This window comes from Bos grunniens, chromosome 9 (assembly GCF_055505025.1).
Source record: "Bos grunniens cultivar Pamir isolate PY7600 chromosome 9, Bosgru_T2T1.0, whole genome shotgun sequence".
NCBI lineage: Eukaryota > Metazoa > Chordata > Mammalia > Artiodactyla > Bovidae > Bos > Bos grunniens.
Window position 1 is genome coordinate 104,156,308 of NC_141173.1, and position 13,236 is coordinate 104,169,543.

Sequence of the window (13,236 nt, forward strand, 5' to 3'; positions counted from 1 at the left end):
GAAAAATTTGGCTTAAACTCAACATTCAGAAAACTAAGATCATGGCATCTGTTCCCATCACTTGATGGGAAATAGATGGGGAAACAGTGGAAATAGTGGCTGACTATATTTTTTTGGACTCCAAAATCACTGCAGATGGTGACTGCAGCCATGAAATTAAAAGACGCTTACTCCTTGGAAGGAAAGTTATGACCAACCTAGACAGCATATTCAAAATCAGAGACATTACTTTGCCAACAAAGGTCTGTCTAGTCAAGGCTATGGTTTTTCCAGTGGTCGTGTGTGGATGTGAGAGTTGGACTGTGAAGAAAGCTGAGCACCGAAGAATTGATGCTTTTGAACTGTGGTGTTGGAGAAGACTCTTGAGAGGCCCTTGGACTGCGAGGAGATCCAACCAGTCCATCCTAAAGGAGATCAGTCCTGGGTGTTCATTGGAAGGACTGATGCTAAAGCTGAAACTGCAATACTTTGGCCACCTCATGTGAAGAGTTGACTCATTGGAAAAGACTCTGATGCTGGGAGGGATTGGGGGCAGGAGGAGAAGGGGATGACGGAGGATGAGATGGCTGGATGGCATCACCGACTGGATGGATGTGAGTCTGAGTGAACTCCGGGAGTTGGTGATGGACAGGGAGGCCTGGCGTGCTGCGATACATGGGGTCACAAAGAGTCCCATGCGGACATGTCTGAGTGACTGAACTGAACTGAACTGAACTGAGAATAGGAAGAAAATGCCACCAGTAAAACTTCCCAAGGACTGATGCAGATGATAGAAAATAGAAGATTATGGCAGTACAAAAATAAAAACAGTTTTTATAACTGTCTTCTGTATGTTCAAAAAGTTAAGTAGATACAGTTAAAATGTAAAATGCGTCCTAATAGAACTTGTAGACATGAAAAATACAATGTGTGAGATGAGAAACAGATGTGTGCTGATTTTTTTTGAAAAAAGAGGAATTAGTGAACTTGAAGACCTAGCAAAGTTACTATCCATAAGAAAACATACAGAGAACAAGGGATTTAGAAAATTTAACAGAGCACCGTGAATTATAATGCCCTACTTTAGCATACTGCACATTTAGACATCTCTTTTGGCCTGATTATAAACAGGCTTATAAACATCGGAACGGGATGAGACATGTGTTCAAGACACCTGGTTTCCCACAGTAAAATGCTAAAGCACTATGAGAGTGAGAGTCGCTCCGTCGTGTCCGGCTCTGCAGCCCATGGATTGTATAGTCCTGGAGTCCTCCAGGCCAGAATGCTGGAGTAGGTAGCTTTTTCCCTTCTCCAGCGGATCTTCCCAGCCCCGGAATTGAACCAGGTTCTCCTGCATTGCAGGCAGATTCTTTACCAACTGAGCGATCAGGGAAGCCTCCCCAACATTTAAAGTACTGAAATTAAAATGTCATCCTAGAATTCTATACTCAGCCAAAATATCTTTCATAAACAAAAGTAAAACAAATACTTTTTCAGACATACAAAAGTGGGAAGAATTAATCACCAATGGACTTCAATATACAAAATGCTAAAGAAAGTCTATCTGCCAGAAATAAACTAGAAACACAAAGAGAAATAAGAGTATAAAAACACTTCCTCAGCCTGATAAAGGGCATCTATAAAAACCTATAGTTTAATGGTAAAAGACTGAATGCTTCCCCCTCAGGTGTGAAAGCCTCCTCTCGTCACTCACTTCTACTCAGTACTGCACTGGAAATTCTAGCCAGTGCAACCAGGCAAGAAAAAGAGTACTGAGGCTAGAAAGGTGGGAGCAAAACTGTCCCTTTGTTTACACGCATGGGCATCTGTGTAAAAATCCAGTGGAACCTACAAAAACCTGCTAGGAACAGTGAGTTCTGTGAGGTTACAGAAAATAAAAATCCATATACAAAATTCTGTTGTATTTATGTATGTTAGCAATGAATCACCAGAAATTTAAATTTTCAGATGCAGCAACAGCAAAAACATGAAATACTACAGGATTAGTCGGACAAAATAGGGCAATAGCTATCCACTTATGGCTATAAAACATTGAGAATAATTGAGGAAGTCCTAAATAAATGGAAAGATGTACCATGTTCATTTATCAGAGGACTCAGTATTTTTTAAGATGCAATTATTTCCAAATTCACAGACTCAATGCAATTTCAATTAAAATCTTGACATGTGTTTTTGTATAAACTTGCAAACTGATTATGAAATTCACTTGGAAATGCAAAGAATCTGGAATAGACAATATGGCTCTGAAAAGCAAAAGAAGAAGACTTATACTACTTGATTTAAAATCTCATTATAAAAGTAGTAAAGACAGTATGGTACTATTGAAAAATAGAAAGTTAAGTCAATAGAACAGAAAAAGAGTTCTGACGTACACTTATACACATATGAACAACTGATTTTTGACAAAAAACTTTACAGGAAACAGTGTAGAAGAAAATAGTCTTTCCAACAAGTGATCTTGGACCAATTAAATATCCATGTGCAAGAATCAAACAAAACAAAAACAAATTAAATGCTTGATTTATATCTTGTACCATGTAGATTAATCCAAAATGGATAATGGACCTAAATATAAAACCTAAAACTCTAAAAATTCTAGAAGAAAGTAAGAAAATAGCTTTGTGACTTTGTTTGAAGCAGAGATTTATTTGCTACAACATCAAAACCACAAACCATGAGAGTACCAATAACTGGACCTCATGAAAATTAAATAATCCTACTTTTCAATCTAGCCATCCATCCATCCATCCATCAAAAACCTTGTTAAAAGAATGAAAAGATATGCCTCAGACTGCAAGAAATATACTTGCAAATGTTACATGATAAAGGACTCATGTCCCTTCTGAATGATGAGAGGGGACATTTCAAAAGATTTGAGCAGACATATCATCAAAAAATATATGGTTTAAAAGATGCCCGACTCTGTTAGTTTCCAGGTTAATGAAAATTTAAATGCCAATAAGATTCTACTACATATCTGTCAGAATAGTTAAAAAACTTGACCATACTGAATATCGGTAAGGTGTCGGGAAACTGAACTCAAGCTTTCATACACTACTGATGGGAAGGTCAAGTCCCACTTTAGGGAACAATTTGGAATAGTTTGTCCATTTATTCAAATGTTAAGCTCTCACCTGACCTATGACCTGACTAGTCCATGACTGGATAAAGGAAAGCGTATTTCTGCTTATTTAAGAATGTTCATAACAGCCCTAGGCAATAACCTCAGACTGCAAACAACCCTATGTCCACCGACAGATGAGGGGTTGAATGCGGAAGTGGGATGTCCGTTCAGTGAAACGCTGCTCATTCATTAAAAATAAGTTGGTCAGAAAGAGAAAAACAAACTTCGTATATTAACACATATACACAGAATCTAGAAAAAGAGACTGATGAGCCTGTTTTCAGGAGAGGAAGAGAGACACAGACATGGAGAACAGACTCGGGGCGCAGCAGGGAAAGGAAAGTGCGGGTCAAACTGCGAGAGTAGCGTTGGCGTACACACACCGCCTGCATGCTGCCCCGCTGGCTGTCCACAGTGGAGGGCAGATGGAGCCGACTGCCAGCGGGAAGCTGCCCACGGTGGATGGCAGACAGAGCCGACAGCCAGCGGGAAGCTGTCCACAGTGGATGGCAGATAGAGCCGACAGCCACCGGGAAGCTGCCGAACGGCAACAGGCGCTTAACCTGGCGCTCCGTGACAATCTGGAGTGACGGGCCGGGGTGGCGAAAGTGGACGGCGGGGAGAGAAGGACGGGACTGCAAAGACGCAGGAGGAAGAGTCAGTGAAGAAGATGTCAGGGGTATTGTCCTTGTGTGATGATGGTTTCATGAGTGTATAAATGTTGCAGATTATCAGATCTTACGGTTTAGATACGTGAAATTTATTATATGTGATTATAACTCACCAGTCTAGAACGTAGCAGAGCTTGAGTAACAACATACTAGAATTGGCCAGTTCCACCTTGTGAAAGCCAGTTGTGAAATTTTCAGAATTTCATGAGTCAGTCAGGGTTTCAGGAGCCAGCAGGCTGTAGTCCTCCACGCTGGGAGGTGCTTTGTCTTGGAAACAATAGTGTTTATGTGTCTATTTCTACTGAAAACTGGTTGACAAACATTCACCAGCGCATCGCTGGACTGAGAGCGAGACAATGTGGTCAGAGAAGAGAGCTACTCGGAGAAATATTTCTCTTTTGCTGTTTAAGAACTTACAGTTATTCCACTAACATGTTTCATTGTATATTTGCATGATGTTACTTAGTTAAATGGCAATAATTATCCAATGGTGATGCAGCCGTGAAATTAAGACGCTTGCTCCTAGGAAGGAAAGCTATGACCAACCTAGACAGCATGTTCAAAAGCAGAGACGTTACTTTGCCAATGAAGATCTGTCTAGTCAAAGCTATGATTTTTCCAGTGGTCATGTATGGATGTGAGAGTTGGACTATAAAGAAGGCTGAGCACTGAAGAATGAATGCATTTGAACTGTGGTGCTGGAGGAGACTCTTGAGAGTCCCTTGGACTGCAAGGAGATCCAACCAGTCCATCCTAAAGGAGATCAGTCCTGAATATTCATTGGAAGGCCTGACGTTGAAGCTGAAACTCCAATACTTTGGCCACCTGATGCGAAGAGCTGACTCATTGGAAAAGACCCTGATGCTGAGAAAGATTGAGGGCAGGAGGAGAAGGGGACTACAGAGGATGAGATGGTTGGATGGCATCACCGACTCGATGGACATGAGTTTGAATAAACTCCAGGAGTTGGTGATGGGCAGGGAGGCCTGGCGTGCTGCAATTCACAGGGTTGCAAAGAGTCGGACACGACTGAGTGACTAAACTGAACTGAATTCACTAAATTTCTCATCTTCTACCAAATTAAATTTGGTAAAATATTAATGGAAAAGATCGTACAATATCACTTGTATGTGGAATGTAAACCATGACACAAATGATCCAATCGATGAAACAGAAATGGACTCACAGACAGAGAGATTAGCCTTGTTAGCCTTGTGTGGTTGCCCGGGGGCGGGGGTGGGGGCAGGATGGACAGGAGTCTGGGGCTGGCGATGGAAACCATGATGTATACAACGGACGAGCAACACGGCCTTACCGTGTAGCACAGGGAGCTGTACTCAACATCCTGAGATAAACAGAACAGAAAAGAACATGAAAAAGAATGTACATACGTGTGTCAGTGAATCACTTTGCTGTATGGCAGAAATTAACAAAACATTGTAAGTCAAATATATTTCAGTAAACTAAATTTTAAAAAAATATTCATCCAAGATAAGGCCTAAGCCAAAGTCTTTGGGACTCTTTACCATTTGAGCCACCAAGGGAAGCCCATTAAGCTCTTTAGGAAGAAATATAATTCTTTTTAATTTTTATTTTTGAAATAATAGAAATTGCTTATATGTTAAGTATATAAATGTATTTTTCTACATAGAACGACCTCAAAAGGATCTCAGCATTTGTCTACCTAAACTACTTTCTTATGAGAGTAGTGATAAAAATTTAATATTCTCAGTAGCAATACAGCTTCTGTTATTGTCTTACATAATCAAAATAAGTAAGAAGATCAGTTTTTTAAAAAACTACTTCTATGTGCAGGACTTCTGATAGAGTACTTTTAATTTTGATATTTAAATTTATTTTTGTTAACATTGGTGGCACATTCATTAAGTAAAAATGATTTGTTGAGTTGATGGCAGATTAATGATTGAAAGTACCAACATTTGTAAAATTGTACCAACAACTGTGAAACCACATTTTCTACAGTTTTAAAGGAATTCCTTTCTATGAAACAACAGGGGAAAGTATACAAAAACGTGCAATATTAAAATTTTGTCAGATGCTGTGTTCCCAGTGTTTCTGCACATTTTTAATGCAGTTCATCCTCTGTAGGTGTGTTTTAAATGTTATAGTTTTTGTTATTATTTCTTTTTATTATAATCAACCCTCATTAGATACTCATGCATATTTCAAGCTTCAAATTATTTTTTGTTTTCCGTTTTGTTGAGATACAGTTGACATACATCTCTGAATAAGTCTCAAGTATCCAGCATAATGACTTGACTTACATGTTTTGGGAAATGATTACCACAGCAAGCTCCGTTAGTATCCGTCATCTCAAGGAAATTAAGAAAAAAAAAAGTTTCTTCCCTGGTAATAAGAAATTTTAGGTGCCCTTTCTTCAGGAGTTTTCACATACACAGGAAGCAGTGTTGCCATGGTCCCCAGGCTGTGCTCATTCATGTAAGGGGAACCGTGTCCCTCTCGCCCACCGTCGTCGAGTCCCCCCACCCCTCACTCCCTGAGACTCCTCTGTGACCACAGATAATCTGACCTCATTTTCTTTTTTTTTTTTTTTTTTGAGATTCCATATATAAGTGAGACCCTACAGGATTTGTTTTCCTCTGTCTGACTTACTTCACTCGGCACAATGCCCTTGAAGTCACCATATCGTGTCTAACGCCCTAATTAGTATACTGTACATTTAGACATCTCTGCTAGCATGGTTATGAGTAAGCTCACAAACATCTGAATGGGGTGAGATACCTGTTCACAACACTTAGTTTCCAACAGTAAAATGTTAATGACTGTGAAAAAGAAAGTGAAAGTCGCTCAGTCACATCCGACTCTTTGCAACCCCAAGGACTACACAGTCTGTGGAATTCTCCAGGCCCGAATACTGGAGGGGGTGGCCTTTCCCTTCTCCAGGGGATCTTCCCAACCCAGGGATCGAACCCAGGTCTCCCGCATTGCAGGTGGATTCTTTACCAGCTGAGCCACAAGGGAAGCCCATTAATACCCTGAGTGCATTGCCAAAGAGCAAGTCTGTGTGCCTGATTTGTAAGAGAGTTTTGAGTCCACAAATACATTCTCAGCTTTAAACAGAGCACAGATATCTCCCTGACCTTGGCAATCCAGCCTGCGTGGAGTGAAGCCTGCAAACATTTAACAAACTGACAGGGGTTATGAACACAGTGAGGACATGCCGTCTTAAATCTGCACCGCCCTGCACCCCCCACTGCTCCTGGTGAGGCTTAGCCCAGTGAGGACGAGTGGGAGCACTCTGCCTTCAGACTGACGTTACTGGGTGGGATTGTAACCTCTCAGAGGCTCTGCTCCCTCACTATAAATAGCCAAAATAATGGTATCTAGCTCATCAGGTCACCCTTAGAACTGATGAGACAATACATCTAGCACTAAATTCTGGACGAGGTCTGATCCCCAGGGGTGACTGTGATGGTGAGGGTGTGACTCTCGTTGTTGGTCGGGGCCAGGGGAAGCATCACTGCTTCGATGGGCTTGGAGTTTACCGTCTCTGTGGGATCGCCTGAATCTAAAAGGTAGAGTCCTGCGAGGGAGGCACACGTGGCGTTGCTGTGGGAACCACCGAGCAGGAAGGCGTTGTCATGGGAACCACCGAGCCGGAAGAGTGGGTCCGCAGACAGCTGCATCAGCACACTCAGCGCGATCCAACACCGCGATCTAGAGCGTGCTTGTGGTTTTCCACAACGTGCATTTTACAATCAGTCGGGTGACGTGGCTCATTGGTTGAATAAAGGTTTCCTCCAGCAGTGCAATCTTCCCTTTGCCTATTATTACGCCCTCCCAACTCACTGCTGTGAGCACATTACCTTCCAGGATTCTCTCTGAGGCCTGGTCATGCAGGCTCTCGTTGTCGGCTGAGGCTAACCTGTGATCACACCCGCATAGATGTATGGATGCCAGGCCAGACGTGGGGAAAAACACAGAGGGGTGAGGGGTACCCCGAGTGCCCTGGATGACCCCATAACTGATGCACACTCCGGTGCTCACACCCTCATCACTAAAATGACACCAGTGGCAGGTGAGCTGCCCTTTCTCTTTTCGTTCCAGATTTCTCAACTCTGTGCATTTGCCCAGAATTTTACAATAAAACACAGCACGTAGCAACAGAAGGTGATCGTGGCAATGTTTTCTTCACTCTTACCAGACTGGCCCCTAGCTTTCTACTCAGTGTTTTCAGGTTAGAAGCAGATACTTTTCCCTGAGTACCAGCATGATCTATCTGCCTCATTTCTGTGGTGACCAACAGATTCAACCAGTGGGCAGTCTGCCTGATATTGACCCTAAATCACTAACACGTAAATTGTGGGAGGTGATTAACATCACCGGAATTCACCAAACTCAAGTACACCGTGATGCCTATTTCTTAATTAAAAGAGCTTTAATTTTAATTGTGTGTATATAAGTGCAATGTCACTTTCAGTGTTTGAATCAACACTGCCGTTTAGCGGGCGAGGTCTGCCTGCGTCCCCACACTTCCTGCCTCAGAGGACTCTCCAGGGAAACCGCACGGTGGGACAGTTATGGCTTCTCTGGGAAATGTGAGTTCTACAAGGCCTGTCAAAGAAGCTGGATTGCTGTCTTCTAATATCCTGTTTAATTTTACTCCAAAAAATCATTACAAGATAGGATGGTTATTCATAACTCTAAGAAGGCTAAGTGCCAAAGAACTGATGCTTTCCAATTGTGGTAATGGAGAAGACTCCTGAGAGTCCCTTGGACTGCAAGAAGATCAAACCTGTCCATCCTAAAGGAAGTCAACCCTGAATATTCACTGGACAAAGTGAAAGCGAAAGTTGCTCAGTTGTGTCTGACTCTTTGCAACCCCATGGACTATACAGTCCATGGAATTCTCCAGGTCAGAATACCGAAGTGGGTGGTCATTCCCGTCTCCAGGGGATCTTCCCAACTTAGGGATCGAACACGGGTCTCCCACATTGCAGGTGGATTCTTTACCATCTCAGCCACCAGGGAAGCCCATTCATTGGAAGGATTGATAACTAAAGTTGAAGCTCCAATCCTTTGGCCACCTGATGTGAAGAGGTAACTCATTGGAAAAGACCCGGATGCTGGGAAAGATTGAGAGCAGGAGAAGGGGATGACAGAGGATGAGATGGTTGGATGGCAACTAGCCCTCTCAGTGGACATGAGTTTGAGCAAACTCCAGGAGACGGTGAAGGACAGGGAAGCCTGGTGTGCTGCAGTCCATGGGGTTGCAAGGTATCAGACACAACTCAGCTACTGAGACACACACACAGGTCTGGTTAAATAACTATTATTTTTAGCTGTGTGGGGCATGTGAGGAAGGGGTTGCTGGTCAACCTCGAAATCCCAGTGGCTTACCAACCGCAGCACAGATCCTCCGCTGGGTCTCAGGTGGGCCCAGCTGGGTTTGGAACCAGGAAGGGGCTGGGTGTGGATCTGCTCCACTCTCTCCCATCTCCTGGGACCCACACCCACCAGGGACACACCATCCCCTTGAGCTCATCTGAACTAGCCATGGTCTAGTTCAGATGAGCTCTTATTCTGGGGCCAAAGCAAGTCCCACAGCCAAGCCAGTGTCAGTAGGGTGGGAAACGCACCGCCCACATAGCAGAACCAGACTCACATTTCCAGTCTGGTCGGGAAGAGTGGTGAACAGTGGCCACTCCACTGTGGGAGCTTCATAGACCAGAGGGCCTCTGTCCCTACTGCTTAGTCAGCACACACAGACCCTGGGCAAAGGCATGAAGGAGACTGAGCTGAATTGTTAGTCAGATGACGCAAAGCAATTAGATCCATCAGGTATGAAAACCTTAGAAAAATGACTAGCACAATTGGCTAAATATTGCAAGACACCTGGATATTCAGAAGCTGCTAAAAATCACCCTTTTTTAAAAGATTAGGGCTACCGCAGGCAACCCCTGGAACAATGTCTCAATTATCTGGTTTTAGAATTTTTCCATTGCATAATGGGTACCATAGAAAAATGGGGAAATAGGAGAAATAATTTAAAATGGATGAATCACTGCCTCCCCACTATTCAGAGATAATCTTTGTTGTCTCCATATTCCAGAGATTTAAGGATATCTCTTTTTGGTCATTTTGCTGTTCATATTTTTATATGTAATTCTGACCATATTTCAAAACTGATTTTAACAGTTAACACTGACTGAAAGTTGTTCAGATTACATTTATTTATTCTGATCTAATTTTTTCAAAACCAAAGTTAATCTCTGAACATAGGTCTTTGCAGAGACAGTGTGCTTTTTTTGTAAAAGAAAATACAAACATACAAAATGGTGATACACAAAATAAGCAGGAGAAGCCATCAATGGCGTCTTAGATCATCAACATCTTTTGTGACGTGTTCACGCCTTCTCCATGACCTTCACACTGGGAACGGCACAGCCAGCACAGTCCTCCGCGCGGCGCCCTGTACGCTGGCGTAACCTCCCAGCGCAGGTCCCGAGGAGCAGCAGCATCTCCGTCTATCACATGGGTCTGGAGGGTCCCCACTTCTGGTCCTATATTCAAGTCCCTGAAGGTAAAAACCTAAGATTGGGTTCATTTACTGGTTATAAATACCTACTGTGGTCATGAGATCCCCTGGAGGAGGGTATGGCAACCCACTTCCATATTCTTGCTGGAGAATCCCATGAACAGAGGAGCCTGTTGGGCTACAGTCCATGGGGTCACAAAGAGTCAGATACAGCTGAGTGACTAAGCACAGTGTGGTCAGGATATGCTGTTAGAAACTGAGAATTTCAGCTGTTTTTAAATTTACATTTTAAAGTATATTATTGAAAACCTGTTGTACTAGAGTTATGAGGGAAAGTGGCTCAGAACTAGACAAGGGTGGGACTTCCCTGGCACCAGTGGTTAAGACTCCATGTTTCCACTGCAGGGGTTCAGGTTCAATCCCTGGTCGGGGAACTGTTAATAAGATTCTGCCTGCCGGTGGCCAAAAAAACAAACAAAAAAAGTCTCTTGAACTGAATAAAGATAAAAAGACAATATATCAACTTAAAAAAGATTATATAAAAAAAGTAACAAATTAAAAAAAAAAAGGAATTAGACAAGGGAGAACAACTAATTTTTGCAGGGTTAGGTCAGGATGGCTCCAAAGACATGACAACCAGAACAGTCCTTAAAAGATGCCCAGGACTCCAGGTTACTGACAAGAGGAGAGCCGTCTAGGAGAGAAATTACAAAGAGAAAGACGAGGAGGCACGTGGCATGTCTCAGCAGACCACAGAGCCCGTGTTCCTGGAACACAGGTGAACAGGAAGCAGTGAGGAGACTGCAGGATTCGGCCCTTCCAGACATCAAAGGACTCGAGCTCTGAGGAGCTCAGCCACAGTTATGTCAACATCGGGGTTCTGCGTTCTGCTTGTCGGCTTTGATTGTCTTCAGCTTGCTTCACAAGCATAACAAATGCATGTGGTACAAAATTAAAAGCAAATCCCAAACCACGTTTTTGTGAAGAGGAAGCCTCTCTCTTCGCGCCCCGTCTGCCTCCTAAGCTCCCCACCCGTCACCGGCTCGTCTTCCAGGACACGGCACTGCCCCCGGTGTCCTGCGTGTCTCCCAGAGTGACCCAACAAACACACACAGTCACACACTTGCACAGCACACAAGCACAAATGTGCACACGAGGTTGGCCAGGTTGCTCAAATCGTGACGTGTGGGTGGGCCCCACGGGCCTCAGGGAGGGGCTGGTCAGGGAAGAACCCAGCCAGCCGGGCGCATGGTCACGCAGAGCTCCTCAGAGCCAGGCTTGGCTGCACAAAGGGGAAATCATCACGAGAGGAACGGCTGAGCTTTCAACCAGCTATGAGGCCTCTGACTGAGTGCCCTGCCTGACCACGGGCCGTGCAGCCCGCCCAGCTGGGCCTGCCCAAGCCTGGTTCTGCAGGAGCCCCAGGATGCAAGTGGTCCCTCAGAGTCTGTCTTGAACTTGGGCAAGGAGCTGCCCGCTCGGCCCACCTCTCCATCGGCCACCCGGGGCCAGCCTGGGGGATGTCCTGCCCGGCATGCCGGCCCTTTGCCCGCAGCTGGTCCTGCCCAGTGGCCGGGAGGACCCCCAGCAGGAGTAGCAGGTGCTGGCAGGTGGGGGAGGCCACGGGCGCGGGTGATGGAGAGCAGGGGACAGAGGGGTCTGTGGGGATGTATCCCTGAGGCCTTCCTGAACGCGCCTGGAAGCGGCTGCTGCGTCCCTGCAGTGACTGCACCCCCACCTCCGGGGGACTCCTCCTTTAGCCAGTGTCCCTGCTGCGGGCCTGTCGGGCGTTTCCAGGCCTGTGGTTACGTGCGTCCCCACTGGTTGTCCCCAGTGGTGGCCTTCACACACGAGTGACAGGGTGGCCACAGGACATGGGCTCAATGGGTGGGTGAATTTGTAACTTTGCAAAGTTGGCCAAATTCTCCTTTGCAGGATGTGGGCCAGTTTATTCTTCTTCCAACAAAGGGTGAGAGTCATCAGTGGTTTTTAACCAGACTGGCCCCCTGAGAAGTTCTGCATTTAGACAGGCTACCACGTGAGCTGACCAGTCGGGAAGAAACCCAGAGGACACGTCCCAGGCCGTGGTCCAGGCGGGAGGCTGTGGAGGCCTCCTTGAGGTGGAGCAGAGGTGCCCGGGAGGCTGGGATGCAGAGGCCAGGGGCGTGGAGGCTGTGTGTGGTGATGGACAGGCTGGGCAAGGTCTGAGCACTCAAGACGGTCAGAACCTTCACCGTGCTGATAGGCAGGCTAGTGATGATTCAATCAGGAAATAAATGAGGACGGGGTGCTGAATTAGATGTCCTTCCAGAGGGGCTCAGGCCTCAGACACGAGCGTAGGGGCTCAGAAAAGAGGCCAGGGCTGCAGAGGCCACTTCTGTCGGCTCCCCCTTGGGGAGGGGGGTGAGAAAAGAGGACCAAAGCCTAGGGGAAACAGCCAGTGGGTGAGAGGAGCGGGAACTGGGGAAGGAAGCTGAAAAGGAGCAGAGGCGGCCGCAGCCTGGTGGGGCGGAGGAGGGGACCAGGTGCTGGATGGTCTCCCCCAGCCACATGGGAGTGATGCAGGACTGCCCTTATTAGGGGTCAGAGCCTCGCCCTTGGTCTGGGCAGAAATGGAGAGCAGCCCTCAGAGTCCCCCTGAGAGGTGATGGCGGGTGCCCTTTGCCGAACCGACCACAGGCAGGTCCTGATCTCCAGGCCTCCTTCACCCTGCTGCTTCCAGGGGCTACACCCACTGCTCTGAAGGTTCCAGTAAGCAGGCTCCGAATCCAGTCCATCCATAAGCCTGAGCTTGGAAAGACAGACTCTGCATCTCAGGGCGGGAACCCCCCAGGTGCTGGGCAGCCAGCCTCATCAATCCTGCAAGGCGAGCGTGTCCCGTCCTTTAAGTTCTTAGCAGATGGCAAAAAGGGGAGCATATT